This window comes from Hippocampus comes, unplaced genomic scaffold, assembly GCF_001891065.2.
Source record: "Hippocampus comes isolate QL1 unplaced genomic scaffold, H_comes_QL1_v1.1 scaffold135, whole genome shotgun sequence".
Classification (NCBI taxonomy): Eukaryota; Metazoa; Chordata; class Actinopteri; order Syngnathiformes; family Syngnathidae; genus Hippocampus; species Hippocampus comes.
In genome coordinates, this window is record NW_017805583.1 from 104,932 (window position 1) to 120,869 (window position 15,938).

The 15,938-nt window shown below is 39.7% G+C and overlaps 1 long non-coding RNA gene across 2 annotated transcripts in view; it reads left to right on the plus strand.

Annotated features, from left to right (window-relative positions):
* The window catches only part of LOC109521937 (uncharacterized), a 77,584-nt gene that overhangs the window by 36,666 nt on the left and 24,980 nt on the right, over positions 1-15,938 (plus strand). Inside the window, exons 3-4 of one of the 2 annotated variants that reach the window (XR_002169460.1) lie at positions 3,308-3,379; positions 14,186-14,267. This is a non-coding gene — a long non-coding RNA (uncharacterized LOC109521937). The remainder of the gene's footprint in view (positions 1-3,307; positions 3,380-14,185; positions 14,268-15,938) is intronic. The other variant, XR_002169461.1, reaches the window with a different exon arrangement.

Here is a 15,938-nt window from a genome sequence, read left to right on the forward strand (position 1 = left end):
GCAAATTTTTAAAAACACATCACTACGTGCCCATTTTCAACAACTCATTCGTTGGCCAAATTGTCATTAGTTGATAAATATTTACTTTTGAATTGTCTTTTTTTCTGTCATTGTTCATACTATCGATCCTATCCAAGAATTTTGAGATGTGCAATTTTTTGAACCATTACAAAGGATGGTGCGAACTTGTCGTACAATCTGGAGCAGAAATCACAGGAATTTGGCCATGTTCTTATCCGTACCCAAAACTTTTCAAAACCTCAGATTGCAGGTAAAATGCACCCAAAGACTTCATGTTTGGTCTCATCTCTTTCTGAATATTGCCTGTATGTCTTTGCGGTCTGTTCCACACTGCCTTTTTCGAGACAGAATGGTGAGAAAATCTCCCTGGAAGAATGACCCTACTTTGAACCTTTCCTTGCTTTGACAGATTGCTGTAACGTGAGCCTTTCATTTCAGTGGTTCTCTCACTCGTTTTAATGTGTTTTGTCTTTCACCGTAAATAGACTGCTGTAAAAAAGATCAAGTCCAGCTCCATCAATGTGATTTGATGTGTGCATTTTGTGTATTTGTCCACTGTGGTGTCACTGATATAATTGGTGATTATATGGGGCCCATTTGTGAGATAAGGTTTGCTTTACTGGCGATAAAAGGGGCGGCAGAAAGAGACATTGTTTTGGCCAGATGTGTTGTCAAAGACAGGTCTAACAATTAAGTGGGTCATGGCTCTGTGTGTTCCACAATCAATTTATTAGAAAGCCCAATCAGCTTTTTACTGTACATTAGTTTGTAGCCACCATCTGGTAAATGTGCTTCTGCATTGATCTACAATCTGGTCGGTTGCAATTGTAAACCAATCATCAAACGTTAGCCCTATCATCCAATTTACAGTGGGTATCACATGACACAAGATGGGTGAGGTGAAACAGCCTGGCGAGCCCAAACCCGCTTTCTTTCTACACAAAAGAAATGGATCTGGACAGCCCGCTTTTGACCCCGGCTCAGTCCCGGTTCAAAACGAATCCTGCAATCAAATTTGTTTATTTGTTGGGACATATTCTTCATGAGCAACAACGCTCTTTGGCGGCGCAAGTCCATCCTCATAACATTCAAAATGATGCCCGGGAGGGATGATAGCTTGTCTCATTCAGCATGAAACTCAGATTTAAATGACCAGAAACACACTATCATCTGACGGCACTGGAATTATTATTCCAAGACATGTTTGCCTTGCTTCCCACGACTCCAAGTTGCTGTTCTGACAGTCAGATTGGCTCTTCGCTAATTGGTTCGTTTCACTGTCTGTTTGCTCAGGTTTTCCTTGATGCGACTGTACCAGCAATTGAGTCTGGATTTCCAGGCTTGAGGTGAAAGGCCAGTTGATTAGTTCTTCACAGAGGCTAACCTAATGCGTTTTTTTAAATAATAAAGCGGGAAATCAACATAGCTACCACAAATACATAATCACACATTAATCATGATTATTAACCTCCAAATTCATAACGCAGACAAAAAGTATTTTCATTATTTGTGAAAATTATCTATTATTATTATCTATTATTAATCCTTGTCAGGCCAGTTTTTGACATAGTTGGCCGCCCTGTACCAACCCAGCCCAATTGGTCATGCGCTCTCATTTATTACCTGGCTCAATGTTGATTACCTCCTCTGAAAGGAAGGCCTGGTACAATATTTGTGACTGGGAAAGCGGTAAAATCAGGAGAAAAAAACTCCTGATTTTACCGCTTTCCGACGTCAACAGCAGATTGTCTCATCTTTGAGAAGATTATTCCTTGTGGTATGAGGTGTGTTAAGAGTGAATGTGCCTCGATATTAGGGTCTGAAACAGGTGGGGACCAATGACCTTAGATTAATCATGTTCAATATTCATGATAAAAAAAAAATGTTCCTGATTGTGGGGAAAGTTGATTTCAAATGGATGACTAGCCCATGGAGATGCGGGTAGTCCGAAAGCGCCTGTGTAACATTTCGGAGCACACCATGCACAGTATGATCAAAAATTTTGAATCCCAGAATTTTTTTCTGTGTGGGGTCTGTAAGAGATTTAAAAAAATGCCTTACGATTTACAAACACTGTGTGGACTGGGCCTTAAAGTTTCAGGAAGATAACTTTTTCCTCTTTTGTCATTTTCTGCTGGCATCCTTCCGTTTCTTTTTACCACTGCTGTGGCACTTCCAAATTTCAAAGTTACAAAGGTTATCCAATTTAAAAGTTCACCACCATACAGTATTTCAAGAAGTGACTGGAACAACAGATACTGTTTGATGTTGGAGATTCCCCTCTATTTGCTTCATGCTGGTTGGCATTCACACTTCAAAACTCTTCACAAAATGAGAGACATGCTGTAATTGGCAAGAAAATTACATTTTGAAACGATTTCAAAACCCTTAGGATCAGCGTGTTGAGGTTTCCAACAATTTATTCATGCACATAATGTCCAATAACTCACTGATAGTGTAGTGTTTCACTTGGCTTCCAGGCAGCCTATATGGGATTGGTTCCCACTCAATGAGTCTGCGAAGGGCTGCAGTCTTTATGTGACCTGTAAGTGATTGGCAACAATTCAGAGAGTAGTCTGCCTTTGGCCCACAGGTAGTTGTTATCCCACTCCAGTTCTCAACAACTCTGAACAGGATGAGCAGTAGAGAAAATGGATGGATGCTCGATAATAGAAAAACTTAATTCAAAAGTTCGGTGATCATTCTGTGGGGAGATAGGTGTGGTTCTAAACGTCTGTTGTGTGAATGTGGACGTCTGCACTTCTTTGTGAGGCAGGTCTGTGTGTGTGTGTGTGTGTGTGTGTGTGTGTGTGTGTGTGTGTGTGTGTGTGTGTGTGTGTGTGTGTGTGTGCGTGTGTGTGCGTGTGTGTTGCCAGTATTGCATCCTCAAGGGAAAAAGTCTCTGTGTGGCGTGTGTCTAACCATTTTCACTGAGAATTCGGATCATTTATTTTCTCAAATTAGGGTCAGTCACATCGGTCAGGTCATCAGACATCTTAAATTGTCTGATCACCTTTCGTTCAGTGCTTTTATTACCAAATCCAGCAAGCTAAAATCTTTGCCATCTTTCAAGACTTAACTTTTTATTGAAGGAATATTGAACTGCAGAGTATTCTATCAAAACGGATCTTTTTTTTTTAACTTTGTGGAACTGTAGGTATACGCAAGCATGGATAATTCCCTGCTTATGTCGAGTGTTCAGGATCTTCCATCCGAGGAAGCATTAAGTGTTCTATTTGTTTTATTGCGCTGATTTCCTCAATTGTCTCTATCACTGCCGTTTTAGGTGCAAAAGATGCAGCTTCGGAGCTATGAATCCACATCTCAACGTTGTATAGTGATGACTCCTCTGAAGATGGTAAGCAAAAGAAACGTGTGTCTGGAGTTATGTGATATTTTCACTGTATCTATGAATTTTAAATTGAGGAGACATCAAATACTGTCAGCCCATTTCAAGTCATACTATGGCTGCTATGGGCACTTGTCCCCGTGCCAGATAAATTGGATTTTGACAAGGCCATATCATCTGGGCAGGAAAAACAATGAAAGCTAGGACTTTCATGTTTCCAATAATGTCCTACACCCCCAGGATCATATCTTCCCTGTTGTTTTTGCTGACATTTGGCAAGATGCAGACTCAGAGCTATGATTCTGTAAAAATGTCAGCTTGCCCAGCACTGTCTCTGCCTCATTATCTCCACTACTGCCAAGTCCCCATGCAGAAGTGAGCGACGAGATAAAACCGTTTTTAAAATAGCGACATCATTTTAGTAAAAGTGCAGGTGAGATGCCAAACATCAGTCACAAGTAAACGAGTGTAGGGTGGAGGAAAAGGTGAAAATCTACGGGTTCCGTTTTAGTCGATTGCCGCGTTGTTTTGAGTTCTGTGGTCAAATTATATGCTGAACTCAATTTTTTTTTATCCCTGAAAGAGGTCTTGACCATTGTTTGATTGTGTAATTGGTGCGTGCATGTGTGTTTGGTAAAATGCATGCTTGACATGAGCTGAACCCTGAACCTCCAGCAGTGCAAAGACTTGGCTAAGGCAGAACATTGCTGTTGGCAGGCTATTGAGGAAACAGCCAGGATGCCGGTGTGGGGGTGTGTTTGTTTTGCTGTGTGTTTCTAAGTGTGAACTTTATCTTGGTTTGCTTTCAGCTGGATGGAAAAATAGAATCTCCTAAATAATCAAGCCCAAATCACAAAAGTTGCATTGCGACTTGGTTAATTTTTGTATACTTGAAGAATATGTGCTGTAATGAGTGCATAATCGAGGGTGTGGAATGTATGAATGACAAATGTGCGCTGATCCCCCACTTTCCCGCCCTCAAGAACTCTCAAGTGCATCAGTAGAATTCCATATTTTACGTTATTATATTTTATTCAGTCAGGGCTGTATTCTCCTGTTCACATCCAAGTCTTTTTTTGCTTTATTTTTGCATCTGGGCTTGCTCACTTTTCATCTACACACATTAGTCTGTCCAGACTTCTGATACACCCAGTATATTTAGTGATGACTAGATGCATGTTTCAAGGTCCAACAATAAAAAAAAAAAAAAAAAAAGATGAAAAACTCAGCTGGCGCTGATATTAATCACCAATAAATATCACAACCAAAATGCAGTGAAACCGACTCACAGCTCCTCTTTGATCAGCTTGTTTAAAATATTTTTTGCCCAGTCTCCATTTATTCATTTGACAGCTCTCCAAAAGTGTCTTAGAAGGCTTGACAGCATTCTTTTGTACAATTATACATTGTAAAACGTGTGTGCAATCTGATATTCCACCTTTGTGAGGTCCTGGACTTAATATACCCTATGGATGGTGCAAGAGGAAATGTGTGTACGTTGATGAGAGAATAATACCCAGATGACCAGATTTGACAAAGAATGCCCACATTTTACGGTTTCTGTACCCAATACATTCCATATAGTACAAGAGCACTCTCTAACCCCTAAAAGTCAACACCCAGGCAATCATGTATTTCGATCTTGGGCATATTTTCTAGAAAAATCTGATTCTAAAGTTGGATGAAAAACTGAGGTGAACTGCCATCATGCATGATGTCACTCAAAACAGGGTATGAAAACTCAGAATCGCATGAAGCTACAGCTAAGTTTGATTACTTCAATTTGTTTTATGTCCAATGCAGTCATTGTGCACAGAGGTTCCAGTGTATTCGTTCTGAAAGTGGTCTTCAGGCCGGAGATATTTTCATGAGCCTCTTTCATTGGATTTGTCGGTAAAAGCTACTTAAGACATGAGTACATGTATGCAGTCACGATCACTGGGACTTTGATGCAGGTCAAAGATTTTCAAATGATTTAAGATGCATCTCAGATTCATTCGTTGGACTCAGGAATCCCGATTACTCTCCTATCATGGCAGTGTGTGAGCCACCCAGCCTTGTGTCTCCAGATTTGCAGCCAATGCAAGTTTCACCACTATTAATATTATTTCAGACAGAGTTTCCTCCAAAATAATTAATCGACTCATAAAAAAAAAAAAAAAAAAAAAAATCACCACTAAGTCTCTGTTTATGTAGGACCAAGAGGAGACAGACATTTTAAGCGTAATAACAAGAGAATGTGGCTTAGTTCTGACATCAAAAGGAAAGTCACATAAAACAACATGATCACGCAGAGGATTTCCTCTTCTTCCAGAAGACATAAAAACTGTGAATGATTACTTGTCAAGACATATCAAGTTTTAGTGGGAAGTGTCAAACCTCCGTATATCTGTCAAGTGGACGCTCCGGTAGCTATAGCGTTAAGCCAAGAAAAGGAAATAGGCCTGATATTGTTGAGTAGGAACATTTTAGGTCTTGTTTGAAATACAGTAAGATGTGTATCAGATTTAGTGTAAACTCATCTGTTTATATATACAAAAAGATGCTCAGAAGAGTAGCTTTAGCTGTCTTGTGAGTGGTTAATGCACAGTCTCAATGAGGGCCCGACTGATATCGATTTTTTTTTTTTTAAGGATGATGCTGATTCGGATATTCGGCTCAAGAAACGGCAAACTGATTTCAGATTAATTTGCCGATAAGATAAAAATGTATCATGCATGAAAAAACATCTTTACTCTCCTTTTTGTCTTTTTTTTTTTTTTTTTTTTGGCTGGCTGGTGACCATTTCAAGGTGTACCCTGCTACTTGCCTAAAGTCAGGTAGGTTAGGCTCCAGCAAACCCTGCCTACTGGACAGAAAACATCCCAACGGGAATATGTGGTTGTACAACCTCTTTTCAAAAAATACAGTGACGTGCAAAGAATTACTTGAATAGTGCTTCACGTAAAATTCAGGAATACTTCCCATTGAACCTCAGTTTTCGCAACACAAGTTGGTCATTTTGTTCTATGCAAGGCATCGTTTTATCACACCACGTAATGATGTGCACAGTGATATAGTGGACCTAAAATCGGCCTGGGAATATTTGTTGACGGGGTGGGGTGAAAGGCGGCGGTCACGTGACGAAAAGTAATTGAGAGGGGTGGGGAGCGGGGGGGTTGTTTTATCTGCCCTGAAATGGACCGGCTGTTTGGGAATCTCCCGAAATTCCCGATGGCCACTACTCCCCTGGACGTACATGACACAAAGAGGAAGAAGAAAGAAGGTGTGAAGAAGAAATCCGGCATCATGTCGAATGAAAACTGTAATACTGTGTGCTCAGTCGTAAATAACAGCATATTAAAAAAAAAAAACAACTGACACGACTGATTGTTGAGAATATTACACACCAAACAAACCAGAATATCTGGTGCAGGCCCAGACAGCTACTCCCTGTCTACTGTCAAACTCTTTGCGGTCATCGATGGCGTTTATCTGCGGTGATCAGTAATGAAGATGATCACGTAACGAAGCTAGATGCTCCACTTGAGAGGCACTTTCTCTTCACATCAGTGATCAGCGAGCTATTGTTACAAATGCACAAAGCGCATCAACTGCTGTGATGCATCCAGCAGCAGCCCAGCTCAGTGACATTGGTAGTGGCAATGCTCCCATAAAAGGCAATGCATGTACATTGACAATAGATTGGAAGGTGCTCATTTCTCTTTCATGTTTTGCTTTGTTTTCGTCAATGCTAAACCATGCGCTGTCAATATAGAACATGCATCCTTGATATTTTAGTTTGTGCTGTTCATGCACTTGGAATGCGCCAACACCTTGCCCGCGTGAGCTTTAATGTTGTCGTAGCTACGTACAGTATATCTATCTGTTGGTTATATCAATGGTAATGCCACTCTGTTCCCACAATACATTGTACAATGCATTGAATTATTGAAGTTATAAGGACATTAATCCTTGTCATACATGTTTTTCAAAATATTGCCTCTTGTTAAGAAAGACATTTCAAAATACGAAAGGTAAAATTACAGTACGGGCCGAGACTCTCAGCTCCGAGTTTCTTGAACGCAACATACTTCTAGCTGCTCTGCCATTGGCTATTACCGAGCATCTTCCTGGCATCCCACTGGCTAAGAGCGACTTCTACCATATGTGTCTGTGTGTGTAGAGAGATAAATAACTATGTGTCTATGCAGCATCCTCGTCATTCGCACCTCGGGCCATGAGGCGTTCTGATAGTTTTATGTAAATGTGAATCACACAGAAAAAGTGTTCACCAGTCGGGCGATCGCTCACTATGCTGATGGTTGCCTTGGATATTTTCGAAGGCTTGTTAAAAGCCGACAAAAGCAAACGTCCTTGGATCAGTTCTTTCCAAAATGCTGGGCAAAAACCACTTCTGAGAACATGAATTAAAGAGGGCCAAAACGATGAAGACACAGTTAAAAGTTAAATGACCATTAGTTTTATTCTTTACTCTATTCTTTGTTTTTTTACATTCTGCACAACTTTCATTTATTGTGCAATAATCTAATTGCAACACATATTTGTTACATATTTTGATGCATTTTTATGCTTTAGACAACATTTATGTCTGAATTTTGGGAGAAGAGGAGGGGCGTGGAACAGATTAGGGCATTTACATGGAAAACGCGTCTCTTCTTACAAAATTTTCTAGTTTTTAAATTTCTTCCAGAACCAAATAATTTCGAAAGTAGACGCACCACTGTATCTGTTTACAGTGTTTCATATGGTTAGGCTACATGAAGGGACACGCAAACATTGTTCATGATTTTAGGAAGGCTATAATAGGCCGATTTAATCAGCAGGTCGCTTGAGTGGTCAGTCTCTATTCTCAAGTATGATCTAGCCACGAGTCTCACCATGTTGAAAAGCCCTAACCACTGAGTTGATAAGTTAAGTGGTACTTCTGACACGAGACTATGCAATTCACTCTGCGGTCGGCAAATTGTCATTTGATGGCCTGACAGGGATTATGAAAGTCGGAAAAATGGTTTAAGATGGTAATTGCAATGTTACTCACGTAATAGTTTTGTTTTCAATACATTTCACCCAATTCACGACCCCCTCACAAACAATTTTCTCCTAAAGCTTGACACTTGAAAACATTTTTGATCGTTGGTCTGTGATCATCAAAGTATCACGTAGACAACTGAGACTTGTTTCTTAGCAACCACAGTGAAACAGACAACACCTTATATTTGAACAAGATACAGCCGGCAGACTTCGGTTCCTCTTTCAAACTTCTGCATAAAATCAACAGCGAATATGCTTTATACAGGGAAGGTAAGTCATAAAAATGATAACGGAGGCTAGGCTCCTGTGTGTGCGGGTTTGGATCCATGTGCGTTTGTGGGAGGCAGGAAGTGTGAGACCCAATCGAGGAGGGCTGCGTTTTAATTATTTACAGCTGAGCAACTGAAACTCTTCACTCTCTCTCTTGTCAGCCTACCCTGTAATCCAGAGTTGGTTTATAAACAGAATTAAAGTTTCCATCTCTCTTGTTCTCATCCTGGGTGGCCAAGGTTTGCAAGTTTATGTGTGTCTCTGCATGTGTAGTTGCCTGTATATTTATGCTCATTTGCCTTTTTGCGGACAAAAATCTCCAAGGGCGTGTAGCACTCAGAAAACCGTGACCCTCCGTGACCCAGATTGTTTTTATTTCACCTCTTAGGACTTCATTTCGATTTTCTAAACCAAAAGGATCATAGCAGTGGTTGATTTATAACAAAATACAATCTCCATAAACTTCCACACTGGTCTGATGGATTATTAATCGCTGCAACAATATAAATGGAAAGTTCATATGCGATGAAAGGCTTTCTTTAAAGCTCCAACTTCCCTCGACGCTTTCTCGGTATGTGCAGGTTAAACATGGAGACCATAAATCACTTAACAGATGGTTTGACTTCTAAAGCTTTCTGCTCATGCATCTGTTTTGCCAATTCCCCTTTAAGAATATTATGAGATGGAAAAGTCCCCAAGATGAAAAAGCAGAAATTGAGCCAGTGTAATATGACAGCTAAATTGACAGCATTGGACCCACTGAGCTGACTGATCAGAGGATCTCATGAAAGATTTCTTTGAGAGGCCATGTCAGCAGGTGAAATATATATGCTCCTTCTTCATATCACCCTGTGTAACCCCTGTCCACCACGAGCCTGCCGCCTTTTCCTTTCGGAGTTAAAAAGACCTGCGTATGCTTTGATATTCATTGTACCTGTCAGTCTCTGAGTCTGTCAGCCATCCTACCTATTCACCTACTTAAGCGTCTTCCCTATTGATCTAAATACTTGCCAACACAACGCAACCGATAGATAGATTATATAAAGAATTGTCTACCTCACCACACAATAAAGGATATAATGCCAGCCAAACCCAAATCTGCCTAACCTGTCAAACAAGCCTTACTAATTTCACACTTAACAACCTAACCAGGAAAACACAGTTACCTTACCCAACTAATTACCTAACCTAATTACCTACCCACTTGACAAAAAATGATTATTAATATCCATTTTTTTTTTCAAATTCACTACTTTACAAAAAAAAAAAAAAAAACAGAAAATTGTATATTATAGCAACGTTCAATGGAAGTGGATACTTGCCATTGGAATTTCATTTCCAATTGAAAAGTCCACTTGGAAAAAATAGAATACAATTAATACTTTTAATGCATCTTGATGTACTGATTATTAAAGCCGTAAAGAAAGGCACTAAAACAAATACTGTATTTCCTTCAACAACTACTTTCGTAGGGCAGGGGTAAAAGTATCACAAATGAAGCAATGTCCAGAGGCTACACAAGAAGCTGCAAACTATTAATTAACAAGAAGATGGCCTCGCTGGGATTCTCCAAAAGTTGACTCAGGGGCCTCCAGGCACAATTTGTTTGCCCAGGTGAAGAAAGATTCAGCCAAACTGATTGGGAGATCCTTTATCATGCAGCAAGACAATGAGCACCCCCCCCCCCCAAAAAAAACGTCCCAATCATCAACGGTGTTTATACAGATGGAGAATTGGAGAGTTTTAGACATGTTCAGTCAAATCCCCAAACTTAACTCCAATAGAGGCTGGATTGATGTACTTTTGTTCTTATACTTCTCCCTTTCATAATTTTTGTTGCTGTAAATTGGGAATTTCTTCATTGTGAGAAAAATAAAGGTTTTCTTATCTTATTTTTACCTGCCAAAGAGAATGCTGAAGGGGAGCAATGCTCCCAATATAACCTACAAATGAAAGTGGTGAATGTTTGGGAAAAGCATAAGTCGAGAAGAATGCTTCTGGCTTCACGCAATGCCTGTGAAGATTGTACATATTGTTTTATTCATTTCGTCTATGACTGTATATACGGTGTTCTGAAGTGGTAGCTGTCAGCAACCTCCCTCCAAGCCGGCAGCGCAGGTTATTTTTGGTGACTTGGTCCAACCAGCAATGAGTCTGATCTCGTTGCATTCCGACCTCTTCCAGTAGTTTAATGTCGTGTTTTTTTCTTCAGCAGTTGTGTTTAGTTTTTTTGTTTTTCTGTTTTTCATTTGCTGTTGTGTTTAGTTTTTTGATGTTGTGGTTTTTTTTTTTCCTGTTTTGTTTCATATTTTTGTGTTCTTTGGGTTGTTTTGTGCTTATTTCTTATTGTTTTGTTTTTTTTCTGATTTGTTGTTGTTTTTTTTTTTTACTTTTCTGTCACGTTTAGTTCTTTGGTGTTGTATTTTACTCTTCAGGGCCAATGAAATTGTGTGTTTTGATCTGCTCCAAACATTTTTCTTCACCTACAAATTATAATTGTTTATCTATCTGCCAATAGCTACCCTAGAATTTCCTTTGTTGTAAGATTAAAGGGTTGTTGCTTCCATTTGCATTTTTATTTCCGAATTTCTCCTCTGCTATTGACGCCATATTTAGTTAAGCAGATTCTCCAGAGAACCGTGTTTGGCATTTGAAGGGGCGGGTTTGTGTGTCGGGGTAGATCAGTCTTTGCTACGTGGAGTTTGCTGATTACATTTCTAAACCTCACATTAGAAGAGAAAATGTTGTTTTCATCGTCCACTTCATAATGTCAGTTTGCACTGATGCACCTGGACAAAGAGAAGGGAAAATCCCACGTTAAATTGTCAATGACATCTCAAATCTCAGGTGCAAAATGTCAAACAGGAATCAAATAGCATTAATGACCATATTCGAATACAAAATAATTCGCTACACGTGCTCTTTTCCAACTAGATTTAGCTAAATAGATACCACTTTTCAGACAGCAGCTCAAGACAAAAAAACTACGTATATCTTTCACCACATTATGTTCCCTCTCATCCTGCGCCACACCCCATCAGCCTCCCCCTGAGCTAGTGGGAGACAATATGTTGTTCTAATATGCTAATTCTTCATTAAGTATTCGGTGAAAATTAGTGCTGTGAGATCATCTCGTCATTAAAAGTTACCATTTGCAATGTCGTATGCTAATCAGGCCAGATGGCACCGTTCCTGTTTGTGTGGAAAAACTCCCTTTCTGTCGTTGCCTCATCACTTGAAAGGATCATCTTTGGTGGGTTCTTAAAATATGTTTTAAGTATTAAAAAAAATTAATAATAATTAAAAAAAAAGTATGTTTCTGCTTCACACTGTGTATTAGATAAAAAATTACCCGTTTCATTTGATTGTATCCAACTTAAAGTTTAAAACACATTAATATAATTCGCACAGCAAGTGTGTATCGTTTTGTTTAATTAACTGTGGCATAAAAATATTTCATTTGGGATTTTCTAAAACTACTTCACAGTTGACCTTTAAAAGCAATGACGCTTAAAACAAAACAGACACTCTATTTGAGTAGGAATAGTGTAGTTAGTGCAAAAAGAACAAAATATTTACAGCTATATAATATGCAAAGGTGTCTGCATTTGACTGTTCAAGTATCGTACGTTGCAGTCATATTGCAGAGTGTAAACGTTCAAGTGAGCAGGTATAAAAGGAGAAAAATATTGCATACACCAGATGGACGGATTGGGATGTCATTTGTTCAAGAGTCTGACAGGGTTTTTTTTGGTTGTCTTGTTGTGGCTGTGACACTCCTGTTGTGTCTGCCTGATGAGAGACATGCACAGGAGGAGATTTCTCATGTTTTTTTGTGTCGATATAATTACATCATTGTGAGTTTGGATGGTATCTTGCAAAAAAATTCTAATTTATATTTTAATGCCCATTGGCTTTATGTTTCTAGTAGTGGGGGAAAAAAATCCACTGTTAAAATCAGAAGCCAGTATTTCAATAGGCCAATGCCAAAGAATGAATGCCAGAAAACTTGGGGGGAAATTAATTGTTAAAAAGATTCTTGGAAACCTAATTGATGACATTAATTATTTTTCTTCCTGAATGCTGGCAGTCTAACCAACCATGATCAATATGTTTCTCCAACAAAACTTTGTCCTTTATTTCCATAACTTTCTAACCCCGCACATATTTGAAGACCGAAGGACAGTAGGAAATGAAGTGTCACTAAAAAAGTCATGTCACATGTCATGTCAATCTGAAAAAAACTAATCTGCTGGATGTGATTGGGCACCACACTAAACAATCTTGTCATCCAGTGATCATTTGTGAGTCTAACATGTTTAGCATGCTGAAATTTAAGTCAGCCAAAATTAAAAAATAAGCTATATTATTTAAAGTAAGCTTTAATCTCTGTAGGTGCACACAAACGTCTGCACAGATACTTGCTCAGCTATTATCTTGTCAACATGAGGTCACTGTTCCATCAAACTAAATGATGTCATTTCCTTCAAAAACAACTCCAGCTTCCTCTCCGAAGCCGTTATCGGTTGAGCTTATCCTGTCGAGTGCCCTTGAAGGGCTGGCTTATTTTGCTGTTCCCTCATCTCCCACACATATCCAAACACAGTATTGGCTTTTAATCACTTTGCGCAGCTGCATTGGGGCTGTTATTTACTTTTCAATCGTCTTTGTTTCATTTCTGGAAGCTACGCCAAAGAATATGAATAGATACCGCTCCAGTGAAGATCCGACTGAGCTGTGCATATGTGATTAATCACTGTATATGTGCGGACTCTCTTCCAGCCACCCCGACTGACTCACTGCTCAGTCCAACTATAAATGAAAGCAGCTGACATTGCAGCGGCTTGTTGGACCAGTGTTTGGTTTGCACAGCAGTGTGCAGTAAATGTGCAACCACAGCCAACGTTGATGTCAAGCAGTCTCAGAGAATATTGAATTCTGTCTTTGACCGTTTAAAGGCCCTGCTAAGCATCCCGGAGATTTATTCAAGTGGAACTTGTATTTCTTTGAATAAGTCCAGTTAAAGAAAAACAATTCAGAACACTTAGAAGAGGTTAAATGTAGCAAAGCACAGCTGTAGCCAGCGTGCGACAACAAGGGTTGGGTTGTTGTATTCAGCCAATTTAATCACAGCCTAGATGAGCTTTAAAGCTGCCGGTTGCTGAAAATGAGTGGAACATTTTTCACTGCCATTTCCCCCTCCTCGCTTTGGTTCTCAGGGAAGGTTGATATGGGCTCTGAGTTTGAAATGGCGACACACCCATGTGTGTTTTTACAATTCTCCACCACATGTGTTATCAGCTGAGCCATGAATGTGGGAAAGCCCCTCAGGCAGAATTACATCATGGCCTGTGTACAGTTGGATAGAGTCGAACACGTTGGGGTGGAACCCAGGGAAATGTACAACATGAGAGAGTGCTGAAAACAAGGGAAACCAATTCAAATGACAAACACATGCCAGTTAACTGATAAGGATTATTTACACTTGTTTGTGATTTTATTCTTTTAAAGGAATCCTCACGACAACGACAAGTTTGCTGATAGAACATGTTACTGGCAAGGCCCCAAGCTGAATGGAGCTGAGACATTGGAGGTACAAGAGCAAGGTTCACAAACCTTAAAACGGAGAGCCACCGGTTTGATCCACGCTTCTGAAATAACAAACTGGCTAAAATGACCTTTATGTTATTATTAGTCACAAATGATTTTCATTTATGTGAAGACCCTGATCATGTTAATGAAATCTCATAATAATTGGGAAAACTGAAATGTGTACACTATTCGCAAGCCTTCATTTCTATCAAGTTCTGCCTGAGTTAACATTTTCAAATGATCACGTCGACAGCATTCCTACAAAATAAAGTCCCATCGCCGTTGAGCTATTTTTAGAACAAGCCCGTGGTCTACTCCTGCAATTGGCTGGCAACTAGTTCAGGGAATACTCCGTCTACTGTCCGATGACAGCTGGGATAGGCTCCAGCACGCCCACCAGCGGATCAGATAATGGATGGATGGATGGATGGATGGATGGATGGATGGATGGATGGATGGATGGATGGATGGATGGATGGATGTGGTCAACACATGTGGTCCTCGTGGGCTACCTGGTGCTCGCGGGCACCATGTTGATGATCTCTGTACTAGAGCATGGTAGAGGGTACCTCAATCAAAATTCCAGTAGTACAAAAGTACAGTTCTGCCATGGTCTATCTAGACTAGAGGTGTCAAACATACGGCCCACGGGCCGGAACCGGCCCCCAAGGAGGTTCGATCAGTCCCGCAGGATAATTTAAAAATGAAAAAAAAATGCATAAAAGACACAGAATTAATATTTTTAAAAAGGTGCAATTAATGGATTATCCACTAGGGGCACACTGTTTTCTCTTTCGTTTGTAAAGTGTAGGCAGGGATTAAATTTAGATTTTATATGCACAATGTGCATATAAAATCTAAATCTAGCATTCCCATTTCTTAAATGTCATAATTAGTAGACCTTGGTGAGTTTTTTTTCGCCGCCATCTCAAACTTTCATCCGCGCGATTCCTCAGTTTGCGGACTTAAATAGCAACCCGCATGCGCACGTAACGTCCATCATCTGCTGCGTCCCCCCAACACTGAAAACAAAACAAAACGAAAGTAAATTCGAAGAAACACACTCACATACCACACCACATCACAAACACATACAGGCGCAGTGAAATCGCGTTGATCACACAGTCAACTCGTGTGCGGTGACTTTTACAGTTAAACTATTTTTCGGTACCGTGAAAATGACGCCACGGAAACGAAACGCTACCGGTAACGATTGTTACTGTGAAATCCTCAGGCTTGCCGTAGTTTTTTTTGTTTTTTGTGTGTTTGTTTTGACTGAGAAATTTCCTTGCGTCCCAAAAACGCACATTGTTTGGAACTGTGTGTCCTGTGGGTTAATTTTGCGTCTCGGACGCGGGACGCAGAGGTAACGAGATGGCTGATCTCTAAACATTCTCTGAGTACTACTATTATTACCACTCCCACTAATACTACATTAATTAATTTAATACCTTCAACTTAACAATAATAATAAAAAATAATAAATCAACCATGATTTTAAACTATGTATTATCAATATTCATTATTCCAAACATGAGAAAGCATTCACCAAAAACATAACTGGAATCGAGCAAAAGGACTCCAAACCCCAACGGCCAAACCCGAAAGTGAAGTGCCGGCATTATTGACTCCAGCTGTAACGCAAATTACTTGGTTCAAACAAACATTATAG